General features: G+C 33.9%; 1 long non-coding RNA gene across 1 annotated transcript; it reads right to left on the bottom strand.

Annotated features, from left to right (window-relative positions):
• Nucleotides 1-15324: 15324 nt before the first annotated feature.
• On the bottom strand, nt 15325-23866 carry LOC141276088 (uncharacterized). The gene is made up of 3 exons (XR_012325029.1): nt 23854-23866; nt 15939-16073; nt 15325-15353 (listed from the first exon to the last, which is right to left on the bottom strand). It is a non-coding gene; the product is annotated as an uncharacterized lncRNA (long non-coding RNA).
• Nucleotides 23867-26273: the final 2407 nt, after the last annotated feature.

The raw sequence follows: 26273 nt of genomic DNA, 5'->3' as shown, positions 1-26273 counted from the left end.
AGCAAAAAGTTGGCATGGAACTGAAACAAAATAAAACAAGTGTATTATTGGCTATATCAAGTAAAAAATTACTTTGTGGTAGTTATTGAAAGTTGTTATATAGAAATAACACCCACAAAAAACACAGTGTTTTCCAGATAAGTAATCTTCTATAAATTGCCATGGACTCTGTTTCTTTGCTCCAGTAAAGATATCACACAGGGAAAAACAGCTTCAGTTGCATTAAGTTTTTAATAGCCTACGAAATCTCTAAAATTCCATCCAATTGTGCCCTACGCCATACAGGCATTATATAATCATCATATTTCTGAAAATTTTCAATCTTTTTTGTTTTTTTAATCTATAAACCAATGGTAAATTAATAAGGAATATGACTTGTTCAAATATCCTTACATACATGCTAATGACAGACCTTCTGACCAACATAGTGATGGTATTTGCCAGCAGGAGAATCCTTTACCATGGAATAACTTTGACCAGATGCATCTGGCTTGGCTAGGCTTGCATATAATAATAATAATATTAATAATAATAATAAAACTAACAGGAATTTATGGATTTGTGGGTTATAGTTTCCTGAAAAATTTATGGATTTGTGGGTTATAGTTTCCTGCATACGTGATAAAATTGCATGCATCACTTCATGATATTATAAGGTAAACCTGGGTGGGAGTGCATCCTAATGCAGTAAGAAAGCGCCTCTGAAGTGATGTTGACAATCCTGAATTAATCTCTGCTTCACCTGTGCCTTGAGATGAATTTCATCCTTGGAATTCTTCATAAAGCTTTATATTGTATAAGATTCTTGTGAATCTGATTTAATGAATGGACCCTTTGTAGTACCTCAAAAATCAGTATCAGTTATGAAGCAGAGCTCTGTGTGATAATATGAAATATCAAGATATAATGATATAAGGAAGTCATCAAAATTTGAAACACCAGGGATTATATGTCCCCCTCTCATCTGAAATAGGATGAATGTAAATTTTATGTAATTGAGTGTCATGAAGTTCCAGCTATCTCATAACATTTAAAGTTACATAGACAGATCAACCTAAGACAATTTAGGAGACAAATTACTTTGTGGTTTATAGCATTTGTTTTGGTGGAATCTTTAAATTATGTTTATAGGCTATCATTATAATTAAATAATAATAATAAAAAGTTCTTAATATATGGTAATGCTTAGACACTATGTGAGACAAAGAAAACACCTCACAGTTTTCTCTGTTCACCTATGTTTAACTACTAGAGCTAATCTTAATATACAAAAGGTTTCTGGATAACAGTTTATTTTTTCCTTACCTATCACAATATGCCTACAATTTCTGCCAATTTTCCTCCTAAAGATTAAAAACCCTAAAGGCCTCAACACCTTTTGTGTGTCTACTCAATGTCTCAGTATCTATAATAAATAATCAACAATAAATTGTATATGTTGCAGCACAGGAAGAATAGGTACATCCTTTTCCTTTAAGAACACCTTCAGGGCTTCCCTAGTGGCGCAGTGGTTGAGAGTCCGCCTACCGATGCAGGGGACACGGGTTCGTGCCCCGGTCTGGGAAGATCCCACATACCGTGGAGCGGCTGGGCCCGTGAGCCATGGCCGCTGAGCCTGCGTGTCTGGAGCCTGTGCTCTGCAACAGGAGAGGCCACGACAGTGAGAGGCCTGCGTACCACCAAAAAAAAAAAAAAAAAAACCACCTTCATTAATCAGCTGAAATTTAGTATTTTATATCTGTTAAGCTACTAGTCTGGGGTTATTTAATATAAAATATAAAATTACATTTAACTTTAGGACAAAAGAGCATACATAGTGATATATTCTCCCCTATGTCTTATGTATTATAATTACTATATAACTTACTCTGTTAATATAGTAAATATTGCAATTTAGCTCTTCTTTATATCTCCAAAACACTCTTATGCATGTGTGTAACAAAAAGAATAAGGATCAAAATAAAAGCTGATGGAGGTTAAACTATATCTCTTAAATAGATATACGAAAAGATTGAAACACCAAATGTTTGAGGCTGTAATATCCAATTAGAGATCCAAATGGAGAGCTGGAATTTCTATACTTTCCCTCTATTACTCAGAACCATGCAGGAGAAAGGATGGTCCTATACATAGAACTGCTATGGAAGTCAATCTCCTCACATCACCCCAGAAGGCTTACTGGTGGGTGAACTCCAGCTGCCAGTTATGTGAAAAATTACTCATCAGTCATTTATAAAACGTAAAATTAGTTTGCTTAAAAAAAAAAAGACATATTAATTCGCATCAACCAATTTTCTATGGCTTCATTTTACTTTGAAAATACATTGAAGGGAGAAGGTGAAATTATTTTATCTTCTATAATAAAAAATAATCTGATCCTAGTGCCAATCTAAATATCAGTACTGGTGTCAAATAGAATCTTCTTTGCATTCTCCATAAATATCATTAAATATGAGAATTGGGGGATGATAATGATGAATGAAATGTTATTACAATAAGAAGACAACTACAGATGAGTAAATGCTGGTATTTTTAAAACCCTAATGGAATTGGCTTTTTATATTCTTTCTGTGTAAGTGAGATCATTATTAAACAAGCAGAACATGCACAGCTTTTATTGTTTAGATGTCTGAGCCAGGTTTAAATATCATTTAGAAATGCTTACAACTTACGGCATTGATAGATGAAAAAGAAAATTGACGTTTCAAGTTGACCTCTTTTATCTAAACCAGGGTTGTCTTAGATAACTACCTAAATTAGTCATCATTAAAGAGTCACAAGCGTTAAAAATTTTGACTTTAAGTTGTCTTATATTTAGAAACTTTGTTTTGTAAGAAAAGATAATATTCACTAAAATATAGAAAAGTGTTTTTATATATTGTTTCCAATTTTTTTTAGATGTGATTCAAATTTATTCATAAAGCTTCTTTAGATAATATGCTCTATCTAATCACTAATAATAGAAAAGAAAACCTCTCTGGCAGCTTGTATTCATCATTGCTGAAAATCTATAGGAAATATTTAGCAGTGGAATGCTTTTGCGTTTCCCACTATTTCTGAGATGAAATCTACCAAAGCAGAGATTATGGCTGTAATAAGAAAGACCCTATATTTTCATAATATACATACAATTTAGTTTATCAGATTGAACTAAGGGTTTATCCTCAGCTAGACTGGATTCACTTTTGCAAAAATAAAAACAAAGAAACAAATACATATTTCTACTTTAGTCTCTTTCATGTTTAGGCATTTGTTATAGTCGTCAATTCATTTAATTTTGTCAAGTCAATAATTTTCTTTATAATACTGTAACATCTATTACATTTTTAAAAGTTTTGCTTGATATTGAGAAAGATAAGGAGCGGATAGTAGATAAACATATTTATTGAGCATCAACTATGTGCCAGTATCTGCTAGGCATTTAAGATAAGTTATTAAATATATGTAGGACATAACCTCTATTCAAGGTGCTATGGGAGAATTAAAAATATAGTTTGTGGAAAATTAAACACTTTATCTTAAATGAACTTGTCTCAATACATTAAGATAAACCTCACAAAGTTCATAAGAAACATAATTAGCAACCAATCCCTAAAATTATAGTTCATGTATATGTGGAAATGAATGTATGGACATATATATGGAAATGGCAGGTACCAGTGGAGTGCACCAGCTCCTTCCAATAACTAACAAACGCAAAAACGAAACCATTCCTATTATATAATTCTATTTGTTGGCAAATATAGCCTGGCTTAAACACAAAATGCGTGGCTTTACAAAGGGACTAAATTGTTAAGTTTTTCCAATTTCTAAAAAGGTATTTATTTGTGATTTTGTTAAAATAGGGAGGAAAGAACAAACCTAAACAAATGATTTCATTTGGAATTCTTGATTTTTGCCTCATGTTATACAAGAACTGCATTGTCCAGTATGATAGCCACTGACTACATGTGGCTATTTAAAACTTCAAATTAATTTAAATTAAATATAATTTAAAACTTATCAGAAACAATAGTCACATTTCAAGTGCTCAGCGGTCACATGTGGCAGGTGGCTATCATTTGGGAAAGGTTCAGATCTAGAAAGTTTTTGTCATTGCAGAAAGTCCTATGGGACAGTGCCATTCTTGAATACTTTAGTCTGATATTCTAAAGTTTAAATATAATAGGTAAAACTGGCAAAAGTTTAAAAATGAATTTGAATCTATTAGTATATTGTACATAGTAGTCATTCACTGCTTGATTTATACTTGTATTTATGTTCGTGTTACACTCAGATTTCCCAGATTTGCACACCTGCAGTCATATCAGAGCTACATAAAATTGCTTATTATCTGTTTTCATACATTACAACAGATTCCATACTCATTTACATCCTAACTCATTCTGTAGTGACTCCTAATTTTTTAGTAAGCTTCCTGCATATTTACTTGATTATTTTCTTTTCTGAACTGCTGCTTTATTGTTTCACAGTGTGAAGTTAAATAGCTCTTTCCAAGTACTTTTTACTTATTTGTTTATTTTGGTTTGGGCTTCTACAGATTTCTGTTCTGAGCTCATGGCTTTCTCAGCAGGCCTAATACTGTGAAATTCTTTAAGTTATTTCTTTGAAAAGACTTCACAGAGACATTTCTTTCTTGGAAGCCTGGGTTAATGGTTGCAACAGAGAAGAAGGAACAGTTCATTGAGAGTCAGAGGCCTAGGCTAAATTCCATGTTAAACCAGTTACTACATGAAGGAAGCTGGGCAAGGTGATCTACTTTTCTGGTCTTATTTTACTTATACCTAATTTGGGCATATTTAATATACTATGTACTCAAAGATCTGTTGGGTGAATAAAATTTAGCCTAGGCCTCTGACTCATTGAGAGTCAGAGGCCTAGGCTAAATTCCATGTTAAACCAGTTACTACATGAAGGAAGCTGGGCAAGGTGATCTACTTTTCTGGTCTTATTTTACTTATACCTAATTTGGGCATATTTAATATACTATGTACTCAAAGATCTGTTGGGTGAATAAAGTTATACAATGCATGCCTATGAATAGTTTGGGTATTTGAAAGTTCTCTAAAATATCAGTTGTTTTCATCTACATTTCTTATGCATGTTGGTACCTCTAACTCTATATTTATTTTAGATCTTCAAAAATAACTCATTTTATCTCTCTGTCTAAATAGAAAATAAGAGATATGACAGAAACATGCTCAGGCACTAAGTTTCCAAAATTTTTAATATTTTTTCATATTTCATAAATGCATCTTTTTTATGAATGATTATTCAACTAACAACCTATTTGGTGCTGTTAATGGACTAGTTAGACAATTTGATCAAAAGAGTTAAATTAGCTATATATGCAGATAGTTTACCAGTTGTCTTTAACACAATTTCTAAAGACTTAACTTCCAGTTATTTCCTTTATGAAGTCCTATTAATGAAAGAAAATATTGGTTACATGATATAGCAAGTATTTCCTAGTATTGGAAATACTTTTGTTAGCCAAAAATTTCAGAAAAAAAGACTTGATGGAGATAAACAGGTGTTTATTTGGTGATTGTTAGGACTGCAGCCCAGGAAACACAGATTCTAGAAGCACCTGAATAATGTTCCCTTCAGACTACGAAATGGAGTAATCTTATAAAGGCAAAACCTCAAGGCCACAGTTAGTTACATGAGTTATTTGTCAAAAATTATGATTGGAGCTGGCAAGAAGTAAGGGTACTTGTTAAGAAAGGATTGGTTGAGGTCCGAAATGGTTACATAGTTGCAAGGGGGACTTTGAGACCACAAGGTTGCAGCTAGCAGATGTTCTTATAAAAAAATGGCTCACGGTGTTCTTGTGAGGTGGTGGTTTGGTACAGTTCAGAAAGTTCAAGTTCTCATTGGTGCAGGAAGTTGTCTGAGACCAGATCTTCAATGGCTGCCCAACTCCACTTTGGATGCCTGAATTTACGATTATTCCATTATGAGTTTATAACTATAGACTGTTTTAAAAATTATAATATGAATAATTATAATACTTCGGCATATCTACCATTCTTAGACTACAAGGGCCATACTCTTTAAGTGGACTGAATTTTGCTGAGGAATGGTAGTTGACTAGTGTGTTCGCTTTGAGGCTGGTGGACAGGAGTAGATTCTTGAGGTAAGCACTATACATCTAGACTTTGGTTTAAACAAGTGGCCAAAAAATATTATTTAACCGGTAGGGAAAACTAAGAGAAGCAGCTAGTACATAAAATCTTGTGTACATCATAGGTTCATGGCATTTTAACTTCGAAAACCCTAGTAGCTACCAAGTAGAGAGCTTAGTTCAGATCTGCAGTTCAGGGAATGTGTTCAGAGAAATCTGGAATAATTAGACATCTTCAACATGTAAATTATATTAATAGTCTACTTTATAGCAGTGAGGTTATGGGAGAGGAAGGAATAAGGAAGTGACGTTTACCAGAAGCTAGGTGAATTCTCCTCCCTGCAGAAGCACAGTGCCTGAGGGATGTTTGAGTTTAGAAACTCACAGTAGCAAGTAAAGTCCTTGTGACTGTAGCTCATGGTGGCTTATGGTCATGGTATGACAAAACTAAACCCACCAGGAAGCCTGCTTCACTCTACTTCACTGAAGATGTCATTCAGAACAGTAAAAGAAAGCAGCTAGGCTTTACCAAAGTATTTTCATAAGTTAATGTGGAGGATCTTCAGCTGGTTTTAAGTTCTAAGAATCACCTTTTATATATGTAAGGTGGGAAACAAATCTGTTAATGAGCATGGTGTATTATAACATTTTAAAGAAGCTGTAGGATTACAGTAGAATATCTGCAGCAGAAGTAGAGCATAGGAAGTGCCCCCCCATTCATATGTTTCTGTTTATTGACATTATTCTTTGTTCTTATTTCTATCTTCTACTCTTTTTCGACCTTTTATGGTTTTAACTGAGAATTTTATATGATTGCATTTTCTCTCCTTTCTTAGCATATCATTTATACTTCTAAAAAAAATTTTAGTGATGCCTTACAGTTTGCAATATACTGTATATTTAAAAGAAAGCCAAGTCCATTCTCAAATAACACTACACCCCTTCCCTCTAATACCAAGTACCACATAATAAAATAATTCTAATTTCTCCTTCCTGTTCCTTGTATCATTGCTGTCATTTATTCCATTTATTCATAAGCACACATAATTGCATACATCATTGTTGCTATTTTGAATAAATGATTCTCTTATATCAATTAAGACAAATAAAAGTTTTTTAAAAAATTTTATCTCTACTTATTCCTTCTCTTGTACTCTTTCCTTTTTTTATATAGGTTCAAGTTTCTAATGTATATCATTTTCCTTCTCCTTTAAAATCTTCTTTAACATTTATTGCAAGGCAGATCTACTGGCAACAAATTCTCTGAAATTTTGAGAAAGCATTTATTTCTCCTTCACTTTTGTAAGATAATTTATTTCACTGAATAAAAATTTGAGGTAGATGGGCTTTTTTCTCTTAAATGATTATTTTAATAATTAAATAATTTAATTATTTCACACTACTCATTTCTTGTTGCATTGTTTCTGAGGTGAAGTTGGATGTAATTTTTATCTTTGCTTACCTATAGGTAATAATAAGCTTAGGCTTAGGTTTTGTTGGGGGGGGGGGGGAGTGGGAGAGGGGAATGGGGAGGATTTTATATTGCATTGTGTTCCTGAACTTGAATCCCTTATTTGGTGTTTGACGTTCATTTGGAAAATTTTCACTTACTATTGTTTCAAATATTACTTCTGCTCCTTTCTCTCTTACTTTTCCGTCTGATATTCCCATTATGTGCCTGTTACACTTTTTGCAGAGGTCCCACAATCCTTGTATATTCTTTTTTTTTTTTTCAGTCTTTTTTATCCTTGTTTTTAAATTTTGGCAGTTTCTATTGAATATACTTCAGCTCAAAGATTCTTTCTTCAGGTAATCCAGTCTACTAATTAGCCCATAGAAGGCACTTTTCACTTCTGTTACAGTGTTTTTGATCTGCAGCATTCCTTTTGGTAGTTCTCAGAGTTTCCATCTCTTTGCTTAAATCTGTTCTTGCATACTGTCTATGAGTATCGATTAGAGTTCCTAGCATATTAATAATAGCTGTTTTAAAATCTCAGGCTGGTAACTCCAACATCCCTGCCATGTCTTGTTGTGATGGCTGCTCTGTCTTTGCAAACTGTTGTTTTTTTTTCTGTTTTGTTTTATTTTTTTCACCTTTACAAGTATGCCTTGTGATGTTTGTTGAAAGCTGTACTGGGTACAGCTGGGTACTGGGTAAAAGGAAACTCTGTAAATAGGCTTTAGTAATGTGGTCATAAGGTGAAGAGGGAGGGGAAGCATTCTTTAATCCTCAGATTAGTTCTCAGTCTTTCAGTGATCCTGTGCCTCTGGACTGTGAACTTCACAAGTGTTTCTCAGCTTTTTGCCACCTCCCCTCAAGTGGGACAGGATGACTGGAGTGGGCTGTAGTTAGGTAATTCCCTCCTCTCAGTGGCATAGTGTTATTTGACAGTGGACTTGGATGTGTCTTAAATGTATATTGTAAACTCTAAGGCATCACTAAGAAAGTGAAAAACTAAGTATAAATGATATACTAAGAAAGGAGAGAAAATTGAATCATATAAAATTCTCAATTTAATTGAGAAAAAAGATAGAATATGAGTGAAAGATGAAAATAGGAACAAAGAATAAGAGCAAAATTTAAAAGAGTAATAAAAATGGTTGATATTAGTCAAACTATATTAATAATCATCTAAATATCAGTGGTCTAAATATACCAATTAAAAGACAGATTGTCAGAGCGGATCAAAAAACAAGACCCAAATATATGTTGTCTATAATAAGCCTACTTTAAATATAAAAATACATATAAGCTATAGGTAAAATAATGGAGGAAGTCATACCATGCTAACACAAATCAAAAGAAAGCAGGAATAGCTATATTAATTTCAGGTAGAGAAGACTTCAGAGTGAGAAAAGTTTTCAAGGATAAAGTGGGGCATTCCATAATGATAAAGGAGTCAATTCTTCAAGAAGACATAAAAATCCTTATGTGTATGTGACTAACAACTGAGGATCAAAATATTAGAGGCAAAACTAATACAATGGCAAGAAGAAATAGATGAATCTACTAGTATAGTTGAAGACTCCAGTATCCACTATCAGTAATGGACAGATCTAGCAGGTAAAAAAATCAGTTAAGAACATAGTTGAATTCAACAACACCATCAGTCAACTGCATATAATTGCCACCTAGAGATTACTTCACTCAGCAACACAAAGAGACAATGAGTCCTGAGAAAAAGCACTTTAGTTTAACGATTACATAAAGATCACAGTCACCACAAAGAGTTCTAAATAAGAATATAAGAATTTTCCAAATATTTTGCTTAAAATTTGTACTTGGACCAGAGTTTCTGGACCATTTGGAGTCCTAGCGACAGCTCCTCCTCCTCTTATTATATCATGGACATATATAATTGCCAAACATGCCCAGTAGAAGTTTGGATTACCTCTGTTGGGTGAAGTATATCTGGAGATTTCCTTTAAATTCCTCTAGATCACTGAACAAAATTGTGAGAACTGAGAACACCTGCTTCAACACAACAACTATTGGGCCTGAGAATGAGACCACCTGGGCCAACATAATTTAACTGTTGGCTCCAGGAAATTCTTATCCAGAAGATGAGACACAAAAAACAATAATAACTTTACTTATAGAGAGTCTTTCAAACAAGTTTATCCATGCAAAAATTTGCGCAGCTGGGCAAACAGCTCTTTTATCAGATTACTCATCAAGACCCACATTTTGCCATTCCTAATTATTATATAAACTTTACCCATTCCTAAACCCCTGCTTGAAAGGTTTCTCTTAGTCATGCCCAGATCTCAAAATCTAATGAACACCCTTTCCTAACTCACTTCATTTGAGAACTACTAAGAGTGTTAAGGTGCGCTTTTCACTTCCTGCAGTAATTTTTATAAACTGAACTTTACTGACAGAGGTTTGCCTAATGTCTCTATGTCTCAGTTGACAGGCTTGATGGTATATTACAGAAACCAAAACAATCAAACATAAAAATCTACCTGAAAGTTGGAAAATCACATACAGATACTTTATTTTCCCCCCAAAATAGTATAATTTTAATTTAGAATGCCACAATATAGTTACAGAATATGAATAACTATAGCAAAGCAAATACTTATAGTATATGTGTATGCCCAAAGTTAAAACTAAAATTTAAAATGTTAACATATCCGGATAGTTTCATGATCAGAAAGTTTAAACAACATTTTTCCCAAGTAGGGTATAGAACATTACATATTCATAATGCTGATATGTTTAACAATTTTATTTAGCTTTCTTTGTTGTCATAATTTGTGTGGGGAAATATTATTCCTTATTCCTGATTACTAAAAATGCATAGTCATCTGAGTGCAAACCAAAATGTTAATAATGGAAATAAAAGTGAAAGAGTAGACTTTGAATTATTAGTTATTACCCTGTATCTGGGAAAATTTTATACTGTCCTATTTGTAAAATTAAATATTAAGAGATGTAGTTAGCATTTAAAATAAATGTACATATATACCTATGTATGCATAGAGAAATATTTGTAATTTTGTATATGTGTCCATATGTTGGCATACATATTTTCAATATTTTTCTATCTCAAGCTATGCTTTTTTTTTTATATTTGGATATATTAATCCTAAAATGTACAAACTAGCATGAGTATATTTTTATGGTCCAATATGTTATCAAAAAATAAGTGACAAGACAATAAGTGATAAGAAAATTAATTATGCCATAAGATTTTATTTTGTAATATATGCTGATATGACATAGAACTTTCTTTCTGGTATACCACAAAGGCTTAAAGGACCTTGAATGTGAAAAACAAACTGGAAAGTAAATCCTGTCATGTTTAGTTTCACAGCCATATAAAAATGTAATCAAATGTCAGCATTACAGCTTGTACACTAACAATACCCAGTCCCAATAACGTGTTTGCAGTGCTACATTAAATTATTGGATACTGATTTTTATCAGACTTGATTTTTTCCCTTGAGAGATTTGATAGAATCATCAGACTCAATCCTTTTATGAGCCCTAACTCTATTTTCTATCTTATTTCAAAATTTCTACTGATATTATATCTGGCTGTGAAATGTATAAAACCAAGAAAGGGCCAATAATTGGGATATTTTAAGAAGTCTGTTTTGTATAACTGTATTTTCTTCTTTAATAGTAATAAAATACATCACAAGAAAACCCATGATCTGTCCTGGAGAGAACACATTAAAAAAAAAACAAACATTTGTTTGTAACAGAGGCAATTCATTAAGAAAAATACTATAAAAACTTTCAAATAATAAAAATCAGATTTTTCATGTACTAAAAAATCAGAGATATTTTGTTTATATTGTCTCTACTTTGGAAAATTAATATTCAATGTACTTCACAAACATGAAGATTTATAAATCAAATTATAAACAATTAAATTATAATATCAATAAGAATTAAAATTTTAGAATCCCAGGTCATAATGTTTGCATTTGTTGTATGTTATCTACTCCACATTAACTCTAATTTTAATTTTTCCATAGTAGGCTATTGATAAATACTTGATTAAATTATTAAATTTCACATGTAAAACAAAAGAATAAGAATAGGAAATATTTACTATTTAAAAATAAATCAGTGGCATTCATATTTGCAAACAAAAGAGAAAAATCATACAATTATTTAACTAAGTAGAACAATACTCTGACAAAATGTAGAATCATATCTTGATAAAATCTATTATAATAATTTAGCTTTAAGGGTTTTTTTCCTCCTATTTTCTATATATTCTCTCATTAATTATCAGTAATGCCATTTTGTGTCTTACTTCTTTTTCACAGAGTATAATCTATAAAAAAATTGAGTGATTATGTTGTACACCTAAAACTAATATAATATTGTAAATCAACTGTACTTTAATAAAAATATATATTCTTATTATCCTGACTTATTTCACTTAGCATATCTATTTTCTCTCAAAGACCAGAGAAAAGGCAATATTGTTTCTTCCACAGTAACTGTCTTCCCATTGGTTTGAATCAATTTCTGTCTTCTCTCTGTTCTCTTCACATTTGTCATATGCTTTATTGTATCATTTATTTTTCTGTTTTTACTGCATTTGCTTTTTGTACTTTCCTAATTTCTCTGACAAAATTGAAGTCTCTTGAAGGCAGTTTTTGTTAGGGAAGTGTGTGTGTGTGTGTGTGTGTGTGTGTGTGTGTGTAGAGCTTCATGAACAGTGTGATTGTTACAACAAAATGAACCTTGCAAAGGTGCATTTACACTTCCAATTTCAACACTCCCACCTTTGTGCTCCCCTTGTCATATATTTTACTTCTCTATAAACTATTACTCCGTATTTCATTTTTATTATTTTAAGTTTAAACAATTAATACTTTTGAAATGGTTTTAATTATAACTACTTAGAAAAGTGCTTTATATTTAGTGACCACTCTTTCTGGAATTTTCCATTCCTTCTTGCAGAGCCAAGCTTCTGTCTTAAATCAATTTTCCTGCAACTCAAATAACTTTTTTGGTAGTGTAGTGAATGTCTGGAAATAAATTTTTGTTTTCACTATTCGTTTTTCAAAGACCAAATTTATTACACTTTCATATTTGAAAGATTTTTTTTTCCTAAATAGAGAATTCTAAGTTGATGATTTCCTTTTTTCAGCACATTGAAGGTGTCACTTTCTTGTCTTCTGGTCTTCACTGTGTCTTATGAGAAATCAACCATCTATTGCATTGTTACCTACATGTTTATGTGTCCTCTTTAACTGCCTGCTTTCAAGATGTCTTTGTTTTCTTTGTTTTTCAGTAATTTTACTTTAATATTCTTAAGTATTTTTGTGTGTTTCCTCTTTTTTGGAATATACTGAACTTCTTAGATTTGTTGGTTGATAGTTTCCATTAATATTGGAAAACCTTGGCCATTATCTCTTCAAATATATTTCTTTACTATTATATCTTTTTCCTTCTTAAACTCCCATTTCATGTATGTTACATCATTTGATATTATCCCACAGGTCTCAGAATGTTCTCTTCCATTTTCTTCTTCACATTATCCTCTTGTTTATGTTTTTATAATTCTCTTGTCCTGGTTTCAAGACCAGTAAATGTTTTCATGCTGTCTACAGTCTGCTGTTAAGCCCGTAAGAATTCTTTGTCTCTGATATCATAGTTTTTATTTCTAGAATTCATATCTGGTTCTATATCTTTGCTGAAATTCCCTACATGTTTATATAACGTGTTCACCTTTTCCACTATATTCTTTAACATGTTTATTATAGCCAGAGATAATTTATGTAACACATTTGTTACATTTATTTTATAGTCCTTTTCTGAAAATTAAAGTATCTGGTTAATCTCTTTGGATCTGTTGACTTTTTTCCTCTCTTGACAATAAATCATATTTTCTTGTCTTTTTCACATGTCTGGTGATTTTTTATTGAAATTATATACAGAATTCTAATGAAAGTATTATTTATGTCTGGAAAAGGGTATACCTCTTCTTCTGTCACGTCTTCATTTGGGGCAGTTGAGTCAAGGAAGTCTCTAGGGGAATGCTTCTTGGAATTGTTGTGCTTCATTTACATTCAGATCACCACAGGATGAAATTATTTGATGCCAGGGTTACACATTTTCTTTAGCAGTGACTGAGATCTGAATGATGGGAGGATTTGACTCATTTTCTCCACCATCCATCAGGCATCAAGTCGCCAGAGATATCTTTCTCAGGTCTCGTCCACTTCTCCCATGGTATTATAGAAAGGATGACTGCCAGGTACTTGTTATAAGGTCTTAGTACCTGTGGAGTTTCCCTCAGTAATCTTCCCTGATAGCATTGCACCTGAGTCTAAGTCTCTCCCCTCTCCTGTGTCTTTATAAGTAGTGTACACTTGCTGCCTGGTTTCAGTGTATGGCCCAGACTGCCTCTGAATTTAGTTTCAGTTCTCTCTGCCTTCAGACTTGAGTAGGTCACATATGCCTGTGCCTCAAGATGGGTTGCTCAGCCCTCCTGCCTTCTCTGAATGTTAAATACAGAAGGTTGCACTTCATCTGTCACAAATAAACATTGCTAATCCCTGATATATAGTATGACTGCACTGAAAATTTCTATTTGCTTAATATAAGCAAACCTGTGGCTCTGTGTCATTTTTCTTTATAAGTATAAAGTTCATGTTGATATTTGTCACTATAGTGATCTCACAGTGAAAAGGGGTATAATCATTGACAATTACTTTTGGAATTTCTTGAGAGATTGCTTACATATTCCCTAGCCATCTTACTTTATTCTACCTAATAAAACTTCAATAGCAGATAATTTTAAAGTCCTATTTATTGTGTCACACATAATAAGGAAAAAATAAATAAGAAAATGTCAAATTGATTAAAGGACATTGCCTTTAAATATTTAAATAAAATAGAATTGGTAGTTTCAGTTTAAGAAGTTCTATTTTAAAGTTACATAACAATTTAATATTAATATGTTACTAAGTACAATCTACTGGTTTAGTGAGACATGTAGTCCAATCTTACGTTTGATTTCTGTTGGAGAATAATATGAAAACTCAATTTGTATAGATATAGTGTCATAAAGTAAGAAACATTAAATGTTTTTTATTATTATTCATGTGCCCGTGAATTAAACTATTCCAATAGAATTAGTTATTTCACCTTAGATGCCTCTTCCATAAGTTGTTGAAACTGAAAGCTGTGGTTTTCATCATTTTGAGCATTTAAATTTTTTGTTTGTCTGAGTTAGGTAATTCAAGAGCATTTCCATTTAAAACAATTTTTTCTTATGCATAGTGAATTAGCTTGTGTGATAAATAAGATGTTGAAATCTTTTCAGTGTTCTGATCACTTATGTGATTTGGATGTATTACTTAACATCTATAAACCCCATTTCTTACTTGGAAATTTTAAAAATAATTATGCTACTACCTTAGGATTGCTATGAGAATTAAATGAAATAAAGGATATGAAATTATGTAGCTTAATACCTGGACATAATAACCATACAACACGTTAGTATTACCTTTAGTATTATAACTATTATATATCATAAATATGGTAGGCACTACAAATATATGCAGAAATTATTATAGTAATAAAACAACATCTTAGCTCTTATCAATAGACCATATGCTTCAAGGTAGAAGTTTTCTCTGCATGCTGAACACTTACAAATGTGGGCATGAAATGATTTATCATGCACCATATGCTACATGATCTCTAATGAGACTTCCTGGCATTTGAGGATATATGTTCCATTTCCTAAAAACAGATATAGCAGAAACTGAAATTTATGCTCATGGAATACCATTATATATTAAGCATATTATTAGAAATGATGGCACAAAAGAAAGAAGATGAGTTTAGAGTGAAACATGAGTTTGAATTCCCCCCCCGCCCCCGCTTTCTTGAGAACTAAATTAAGTGACATATATAAAATGCTTAAGTAATTTTGAGGTATGTAGTGGGTAATCAGTAAGTGGTGCATCCTTTTTCTTTGTTGTATACATATTGCATCATCCCTTGTTAGAGGGCAATCTTTGAAAACAAAGGGACCTTATCTTGTAGACCATAGGACCTCTTCTAATACTTTTCATAGAGTAAATGTTCAATATTATTTTGAAATTCAGATCACTGATAAATAATTTTTCAATAGATTAATCTTCTTATTTAACTATGTGGATGCTCAGAAGAGGTGTCTAATGAAATAAAATTATTTTAGATAGGGATGTTTGTGTGAGGTAGGCTGACAAGTCCTGTAGGCAATCTGAATTTCAGTGGTCCTTTTGTAATATTGTATTGGTCACTGTGCTATTGGGTGGATTTCTCACTAACTCTCATTATTACTTTGAAAGCTTGAGTCATTGATTTTGATTCGGCTATGACTGCTTCCTAGTCAAATCTTCCTCAAGTGTTGTCCATTATTCTCTCTTTTTATATCTTTTCTTCCTTCCTGTTTCTTCTTGCCATCCAAGATAGTCTCTAGAAAAGCTGAGATTGAGTGTTCAGATTAACACTTCTTTAAGTCACAGATAAAGAGTCACAGATAGAGAAACTTAGTCACTTAGTCACTTAGTTTATCCCAGGCAAATATATAAAATCTTGAGGCCAAAGTCACACCTAAAAATGTTAATTTACATCTCTTTATATTCTGGACATTTATTTCCCAGAGAGACCTCATGAAGAACAGTGGTTTGTCCAGAGCAAGAATCTACTACTAATGGGGTTTAAAACCATTCCTTCTCAACACTGTCTAACCAGAAAACTGGAGAATAAACTATGAGAAAATATATTTTGTTTAGGAATCTTAAGCCTTAGGTACTTCCAGTTATTGGCATTGTGGTGTTGCTGTGGTCTGATAGCTATAACTAGATATGATTATCAAGACAGAAAAGTAGGAAGCATACTAGGAATGCAGTATCTGCCATTAGGAAAATACTAAAAATGATTAAGTCTGAGGTTCATTATTTTGTGAGAAAACGAATACAATTCATGTAATAAAGTTTATTTATCATTATTCAGGAGACATGTAAAACACCCAGGTAAGCAGTCATCAATAGTGGGTCTCTTTATACCATCACTGCCTTGATCTTTAATTTTTTCTATATGTAGATGTCATTAACATTCACTACTACAAGCAGCAATTCGGAAATACTCCTATATAATTATCAATTAGAACGTCTTGATCACCCACCAAAAAAAAGGACATCTTATTTCTTAGTAGTCTTGGTATTCTCTCTTAAAAATGGCTTGTATTTAATAAACTATAATGGAAAATAATTGAAAAAAGAATATAGATATATACATATATATGTCTAACTGAATCACTTTGCTGTACACCCAAATCTAACACAATATTGTAAATCAACTATACTTCAATAAAAAATGACATGTATTGCAAAATCTTCCTTTTACTCTAAAAATAAATAAATACATAAAATATATTCCTTTTTTGCCCTCACAAAACATTTAGAATTTAGTGTTAAGCATCTTGGTTTTGTTTTCAGATAAACCCATCTATTATATTGAAATTAATATTAATTAATTGCTTCACATGTTATTCCTATAAATAAAATTCATAACAGGACATATTCCATAGATACGTGATATATTTTTCTTAAACATAACAGGATGTATTCCATAGATACGTGATAAAATGTTTTTTCTTAAACATTGCCATATTCTTGGGAGTTATCTAAACACTAGAATTATTTTTGTCTGAAACAGGATTAAGTAAGGTATCTACAATATATGTAGCTCTGAAAATCCATTTAGACTCCAGATAAACATTTTGTTATATGAACATAAATGGAAAATGGAAAATCTGGGAATATAATGTAGAATTTCACATCTGTATATTTCTGGATTTTAGTCATAATGTGTGATTTTTCTCCTCCTTACTTTTTCCCATTAGCCCACACTTATATTTAAGTCACAGCATGCAGTTGGGCTAGAAAATTATGAAATCATTGCAAACACAGCATGACTCCTCTAAAGAAAATATTTGTGCAAATTGGAGTAATGCATTGTTTTACCCAACAAGACATGATATGGCTCTTTCTATTTTAGAAATGCATAATCAGGTGTTGCCATTCAATTTTAAAGTTCCTGTTGACTAAGAGGCAAGCCATTAATGTATTTCTTTATAGCAGTCACAGTTTGCTTTGATTTCGTTTGTTTCAACTGACATTTTAGAGGTCAACTACATGACTTATTTCATTGCTGACTTACACAGTAAATGTCTCACTTCTACTTACCAAATAGCAATTTAATTCACTTTCTTTTCTTTATTTTGGTTAACAACAATTCAAATCAGACCAGTAAAACAACAACAAAAATCATTAAAATTATCATTAAAAGTAGTTGTGACAGTAGCAGCAAGCTCTAAATGGGATTTATAGATGTCAATTTAGAAATTTTATTATTTAAAGTGTAGTGTTAGCAAACATTTTTGTTATAAAGAAATAACATTTCAGTGGGTAAATAAATTGCAGCAGATAACTTTTTATCCCATTCTTATCCCTACTTATCTCCCAAATCCTATCATAACCAAAACCCAAAACACAGAAAACATTTTTAAGTATTTTTTAATGCTGTAGCCATTTCTCCCCAGACTTATTTTATAACGTTGGTTATACTGATTATGCAATTGTGATAGTCCATTACATTGGTTACCATCAATGAACCAGAGACATTCACTAGTCATGCTCTTGTGTAGCCTCTTCTAGAATCTGTGATGGGCCAGAGACTTGCTTTAGCCAAACTGAAAGTGACAGATTGTACAGTGTGCCAGTACTGGGCCAGAGCCTTAAGAAGGCCAAGCAGCTTCTCTGATTCTTCATGTTCAAAGTTTAGCTATTGTTTTGGAACTTCCAAATGAAAAGACCAGATGGAGAGATTACATTCAGACAGAGATGCCTCAAAACTACTTGGAGTGAGAGAGAAATCCAACCGCTTGAGTGTCCCAGATGAACCAAGATTGCAGACAACTTGCCAGTTAAATGTAGCTGTTCACATAACCATTGGCAAGACATGCAAAAAAACCAGAAAACAAAAAAACAAACTACCAGGTAAGCCCAGTACAGATTAAAGAGTTCTTAGAAATTAAATCTTTGTTTTGTCAAGCTGGGGGCTGGATTATTACAGAGGGAACACTAATTGAAGTAGAAATTGCTAACAAAAAGTAGAGTCCTTTTGCAACAAACCCATGCCATAACTTTGGGATCAGGCACTTAACAAAGATCTGAAGAGGAGATTGTTAGTGAAAGGCTGGAATAGCAGTAGCAAAATTGCTTTGAGAGGCCGGAGGAAAAAGCGCCCAAGTTATATGCTGTTAGTAAATTAATGATATTATCCTCTGTGGTAACATGGACAACAGGATATTTAATTAACTGGTGGACCTGGCTAATTGGATTTCCAAGCAGACGGTGAAAGTACCAAATAGTTTCCTTTAGCTGCCTCTAAATTAAGTATGATTAAGTATGAGAGGAGAGAGATGAGCTTGAGAAGGAAATGTTGCGTATTCAAACAGAGTATAAAAGAAATATAAAGTAGCCAGGACTTTCTCTGTTGGAAAATAAAATTATTTCTCATCCATGTTGTTTCCCAGAAAAAAATATTCTCAAATAAAAATGGCCTCAGAATAAGGATCAAATTTAGGACACTGACAGTAAAACACAGTGTCATAGTTAAGGTCATAAAAACATTTGTTAAGATCTCAAAAAGGTTTAAGTGGTGCTTCACAGGTCCTCTAAGTGAGAGAAAATCGCTTCAGAGCATCTTCAGAGTATCTTCGGAACATGTCCAGTAATCTCAGAACACTATAACAGGACTTCTAAGAACTACTTTGGTGTTGGCCCATAGTACCCTGACTGACAGACTGAAGTTGAAAGGGGCCTATTCACAAAGATTTGTGACAATGTTTCTCTCTCTCCACCCCCCCATAATGAGTCAGTTTCTATCTAATACATAGGAAACCCATAATGTTTTAAAAGTAATTGTGCCACTTAGACTAAAAACAATGGATCCATTTCAAAATCAAAAGAAACCATTGCACTTGAAAACAACATGCATATCCTATTCAAACTGCTGAAAACCAAACATGAAAAGAAAATCCTGAAAGAAGCCGGAGGAGAGAGGAGAATATGCCTTACCTACAGAAGAAAAAAATATAAGAATTAGAGCCAACTTTTGTCAAAAACCATACAAACAAGAAAAGCAAAGGGAAATATTTAAAGAAAAAAACCTATAAATCTGGAATTATATATACAGCAAAATTATCTTCCAAAGTGAGGGAGAAATAAAGACTTTATTCGAAAAACTGAAACATAGAGAATTCATCACAGCATACCTGCCCCTCAAGACATTTTGAATAAAGGAAAATAACATAGATCAGAACTCAATATATATTTTAAAAAAGGAAGAAAAAAGAAGAAAAGCACAAGATAAGTAATAAAATGAAGGGATAATAAACTCCTTTCTTTTTCTTATTCTTATTTGATAAAATATATAAATGTTCACAGTAATGATAGAAACAATATATTACATGGTTATAGAAGATAGATAAGTTCAATGAATGTCACAGGTTTTATAAAGGCCAGAAGGGAGAAATTGGGAATACTCTGTTATAAGGTACCTGAACTACCCTTGAAGTAGTACATATAGTGTTTCTTGAATAGAGACACGGATTGGCTGTACATGCATATTAATAATACTAGGGCAACTAAAATACTGTAAGGCAACTTACAGTACTAAAAATATTTTTAAAGAAATATAAATGATATGCTAAGGCAGGAGAGAAAACAGAATCTTTTAAATGCTCAATTCAATAAGAGAGGGGAGAATAAGAAAGGAAGAAAAAAACCGAAGAAATAAAATGTTAAGTACAATGGATAGAATCAGTTACAAACATTGTACATTTTAATCCAGCTAATTCAGTGTTCACTTAAATGGGAATGGTCTAAATACACCATTATAGACAGAAATTGTCAGTGGATTAAAAAAGAAAAGCAAGACCTAACTATAAGCTGTCTACCAAAATAAACAGAAGCCAAACAAACAAGTTCACTTTATACAAATACATGCTACATTTTGAGCCAGAATTTGACATTTTTTAAAATTTGACTTTAGAGTATTTTATTAATTTTCTGGTAACTAGTTATTATTTTCTCATCTTTAACAAAGAAAGCTATGCAGAGGTGCACTAATGAAATTCAGGTAATATATGTGAATAATCCTTAACCTCTTGACCAACAAATTAACTGTTTTTAAAACGCAAATTAACATTGTTTAATTCTGCAGAGATGTGTGTTCACAGCTCTTACCTCTGGATGTCAAGCATAAATTTATTAAACGATTGAACTTCTTCAGAATATTTGACTCAATTCTCCACATCAAAACAATGAAATTAAACTGCTTGTTTTTTTTAATGTTATTTCCATCATTTTTCCCTTATAAGCAAAGCTGTAATAAACATTTTTGTGTTTAAATATTTGAGAATAATACTGTTTCATTCTGTTTGTTTTCCCCCCACAACTTATTTCTTTTCTTCCTTCCTCTCTCCTCCCTCCCTCCCTCCCTTCCTTCGTTTCTTTGATTCTATATCTGGTGAGACATCATTGCCATACATTAATTCTTTAGACACAGGTACATTTATTTCTTTGAGCGTATTTAAAATCACTATTTTAATGTTTTTGTCTACTTAGTTCAATATCTGTGCCCTCTCAGGGATAGTTTCTATTAATTTTGTTTTTCTCTGTGTATTCGTGTACTGTCCTTTGTATGTCTCATAACTTTTTGCCAAAACTGTTTATTTTAGATAATGTAAGGTGGTAGCTCTGGAAATCATATTTCCCCTACTTAGAACTTGTTGTTGTTGCTATTGTTGTTTGTATTTTGTTTACTGATTTTCCTGGACGGATTCTGTATTTCCTGATGTGTGAGTCACTGAAGTCTGCATTCAGTTAGCTAAATGGAGTCAGAAGATTGGTTAGTTTCTCTTAAATGCCTTAAACAATAAGTTTTCTGCCCTTTGCCAAGTGCTGTGTGTGTGTGTGTGTATGTGTGTGTGTTGGGGCATGCATTCGGTGCTCAGGCACTTCACAAATCTGTTAAGCCTTCACTTCCTGTGCAGGACCTCAAGTTAGACAGCAATGAGAGATTGGTACCCTCTCAGGTCTCTTGACCATGTGTGTAGCTTGGCATATATATTCAACCTTCTAAATTCCCAGGAATATGTTTTCAGAATTCCCTACGCACATTTCATTCTCCAAATGTTTCTGGCCAAGATCTTGTTTTAACAAATGATATTGTTACTGAAAGTGGGGGTCCAGCTGCTCGAGGCTCAGAAGCTAATAAAGAAGCAAAGTTGGTGGAAAGGAAAGGTTGCTTTATTTTGGAGGCTAGCAACCTAGGGGAGGGAGTGTGGACTCCTGTCCAAAGGCTGACTCCTCCCACTGACGGTCAGAGGGCAAGAGCATTTATAGACCTTTTGTAGAAGGAGGGAGGGGGGCTACATGCAGAAACAGCACAGTCAGCTCTGACACGCATCTTGAAATTGGTCATGCAGTGGTCTGATAAGCGTCATGTTGATTATTTTTAATACAGTTAGTCTTTAGTTGCAGGGTCAGTTTGTTCCCATTTTTTTTTTTTTTTTTTTTTTTTTTGCGGTATGCGGGCCTCTAACTGTTGTGGCCTCTCCCGTTGAGGAGCACAGGCTCCGGATGCGCAGGCTCAGCGGCCATGGGTCACGGGCCCAGCCGCTCTGCGGCATGTGGGATCTTCCCGGACCGGGGCACGAACCCGCGTCCCCTGCATCAGCAGGCAGACTCTCAACCACTGCGCCACCAGGGAAGCCCTGTTCCCATTTCTTTGAAGACAGTTCTCAGAACTGTGGCAGCTTATGTCATGGCTCCAGTCTGGTCATCTTGTAGTTAACTTCTTCCACCTGGTGGGGGTTTCAGTATCTATAAGACAGCTCACAGGATATGGCTCAGAATGTTATCTATAGCCCTTGAGGAGGCAGTAAATGTCCTTGACTTTGCTTAATGACTAAACTATTATTAATTGGTCTCTTTTGACTGTTTACCTTTGTTTCTACATTTTCTCACTTCTCTGATTAAACTTATTGTTTGGCTAAAGTTTTTCCACAGACACTATGGTCTGAAAGTTATCAAATGTTTTCCATATAATTTAACATACCAAATAATCCTACTTACTTTAATATTTCTTCTGAGATGCCTAGGGGCCCTTTGGAATACTCAAAGTTAGCTAGAGAAAGAAACTTACAATCTGTTATAAAAAGCAGCTTGATATTCCAGAAAAATTTTGTTCTCTTAACAGGGAGAAAGAAAACCAAACTCCAGTCTTGTACCAGCTTACTATTAATAACAAAGCTCATTTACCTAATTAAATCCAATCTAATCATAATCACTCCTGACAACATCCAAAATTTTTTCTCAAAGTTTCCTTTTTTCACAAACATTTTATCCACTTTTTGTATTCACATGATTTATCCCTTATTTTTCCCCATCCAGAAACAACCAGCTCTAGAAAAAAATTATCATTTTTCTTCAATAAAAGTATCTCCACTTTTTATACCTTTTCTCGCTGACAACACATATCCTACCTACTTGTTTTACATACTAAAATGCTTCTCTTATCATTTTTAGTAGCTTTAATTACATATCACAATTTTTAACCCTTAAACACCCTAACAAAACCAAGAAACAAATAATTGAACTGTTCAGCATTTACTGATTGGCACACTTAAGAACATATTTTATAACCTCTGAAAGCTTACATTTTTTTCATAGCATAATTTCTCTTTAATATGGCACAAGTTGTGTGTTTAATAAACCCAAACATATTCTGAAGTTCTACTAAGTAACCCAAGGCTGAAGTCTCAGGCACAGTGGGCTATGTTTGTATTTCAAGGACATGATAAGAATTAACTTCAAGCCTTCTCTTAGGCATATATTTGCTCTCTCAGGGTCAGAATTCTGAAAACAGTATTTTATCAAGCTAGCTTTTCTAACTGCATATGTAAAAAGATCCAGTTTTGGAGTTTCAAAAGCGTTTCATCTTAACCACTTTTCTCTGGAGTCTGAAGAATACTTTTGTTATACCTTGTTAAAAAAATTATCTTTTTTTTCGAGTCATAATTTCATCGCTAAAATTTTTCTAATGAATTGAACCTGAATGTCCCATTTTACAAAATACAACAAAAATAGCAGTCACACAAATGGAATATACATTCACACACCAGAAGACAGAACTGTCACAAATTTACCAAGAGGATGACTCAATGGAGTCCCAAACACTTCCCTAACACAGTCACTGACGTCAGACACACGTCATGACCAATTGGCAAAAATGCTCAATAGTACTTCATGTTCACAAACAGTCCTCAACGTCAGAGCCACATCAGAACCAACTGGCAAAAATGCTCAATAGCACTTCATGCTCACATACGGTCCTTAATATGAGACACACGTCAGAACCAATTGGCAAAAATGTCCAATAGCACTTTGTGTTCACAAACGGTCCTCAACATCAGACCCACGTCAGAACCAATTGGCAAAATGCCCAAATAGCACTTCATGCTCAAAAGAGAAGTTTGCCCTTGTGCCCACCTGCGGACTTTCTCAGTCTTGTAGCTCGTTAGCTCATCCAGATGCATGTTTCCGTTCCACCAAGGAAAAGCGTAAGTTGGCAGCTAGTAGTAGGAGCAGGGGAGAAACAGGGAGGATCCCCGAAACAAATGGTTTCGGCAGCTGCTAGGAACGTCTCCCAAAATCCCCCTCTTGGGGCCAGCTAACCACAAGCAGCCGGCTCATCGCAACCACCCCAGGCCATAGCCACGGCCCGCGGCTCTACTCTGGAAAACCCCGGGAGAGCTAGATGTCGCGAGAACGCAGCAGCCTCGCGAGAACGCAGCAGCCTCGCGAGAACGCAGCAGCCTCGCGAGAACGCAGCAGCCTCACGTTGGACGTCAAAAAAACCATTACCGAAAGTGGGAATCCGACTGCTCGCTGCCCAGAAGCCAGTAAAGAGGCAAGGTTGGTGGAAAGTTTGTTTTATTTTGGAGGCTAGCAACCTGGGGGTGAGGGGAGGGTGGACTTCTGTTCAAAAGCTGACTCCTCCCGCTGACAATCACTGGGCAAGAGATTTTATAGACCTTTCATAAAAGGAGGAAGGGGGCTACATGCAGAAACAGCATGGTCAGCTCTGACATTTTGAAATTAGTCATGCAGTAGTCTTATCAGCGTCATGTTGATTGTTTTCAGTACAATTAGTCTTTAGTTCCAGGGTCGGTTTGTTCCCATTTCTTTGAAGCCAGAATTGTGGCAGCTTACGTCATGGCTCCAGTTTGGTCATCATGTAGTTAACTTTTTTCACCTGGTGGGGGTTTCAGTCTCTGTAAGACAGCTCACAGGCTATGGCTCAGAATGTTATCTATAGCCCTTGAGGAGGCAATAAAGTCCTTGACCTGGCTTAATGACTAAACTATTATTATTTGGTCTCTTTTGACTGTTTTTCTTTGTTTCTGCATTGTCTTGCTTCTCTCATTAAACTTGTTTGGCTAAAGTTTCCCCCCAGACAGAAGGCAGACTGAGGACTCGGCGAGGGGGGTGGGGAGGGGGAAGGACCGTAGGGTCCTGCTCCATTTCAATATCACAGCCTCCGTCAACTGTGATGAAAAATAGTTGCCATGGATTATTTTTGATAAGTACTCTGAAAATTTGGTTTTTCCAATGGAGTTGAATTCCACTGGAAATCAATACAATGAAAACATCTTGGAAATGGGCTTTCCCAAAAAGCTGTGAAACAGATCTCTGTAGCGATAATGCTCTGGGGTTTCATGATTTGAAGGATTAAATCCCAGATGGCATCCTCCAAGGCATGCAAGCCTCCTAGTTTTCAAGATTACCACAGAGATATAGATATGGGGATGGGAGTAGGTCTGGTTGTAATGCCACAAATCCTGCTGCTCCAAGTTCAGCATTTTTCTAAAGTAAAATCTTCAGATTACTGAAAGCCTTTGGTTAACTCTGTAGCCTTGAAAATATTGATTTTGACCATTTTTCCAGTGTTTTTGTTATTTTCCTAAAGGAGTAGATTTATGGTGATCCTTACTCTGCTACTCTGGAAGTCCTGCCCAGACTGCTTCATGCTAAGAATAGTTTTCTAGAAGTAATATCATTTGGTATCTTTATGTAGTAACATATCTTTATGTAGTTTGCTTAATTTATTTTCAAAAAGTCTATAACAATATTCCCACCAGAAGAGTATGGAAGTAACTGGCTTGCACCACACAGACAGATTGGAGTAATACTTTATAATGTTTGCCAATATAACAGACCATAAATGAAACTACTTATTTTTTGTTTTTGCATTTCTTTTTAACTCATAATGTAACACACACACACACACACACACACACACACACACACACACAGAGCTTGCTTAGATAATGTAGACATTTAGGTTGTTCATGTCTATAATGAGTTTCTAAGACCATTTCCAGAGAGCAGAAGGACTTGACCAATCAGAAAGGGTGCTCTGCCTCCAAGAATGATGTGAAACCCAGAAGTACCCATCCCTGCAAGATGATCTTTGCGAATCACAGAAAATCAGCCTGACCAAATAATTCAGTCCCATCTAATTTATTTTTGCCTTTAT

This window comes from Tursiops truncatus, chromosome 12 (genome assembly GCF_011762595.2).
Source record: "Tursiops truncatus isolate mTurTru1 chromosome 12, mTurTru1.mat.Y, whole genome shotgun sequence".
NCBI lineage: Eukaryota > Metazoa > Chordata > Mammalia > Artiodactyla > Delphinidae > Tursiops > Tursiops truncatus.
Note: the sequence above shows the minus strand (reverse complement) of the source record. Positions and strands in the feature narration are given on the sequence as shown.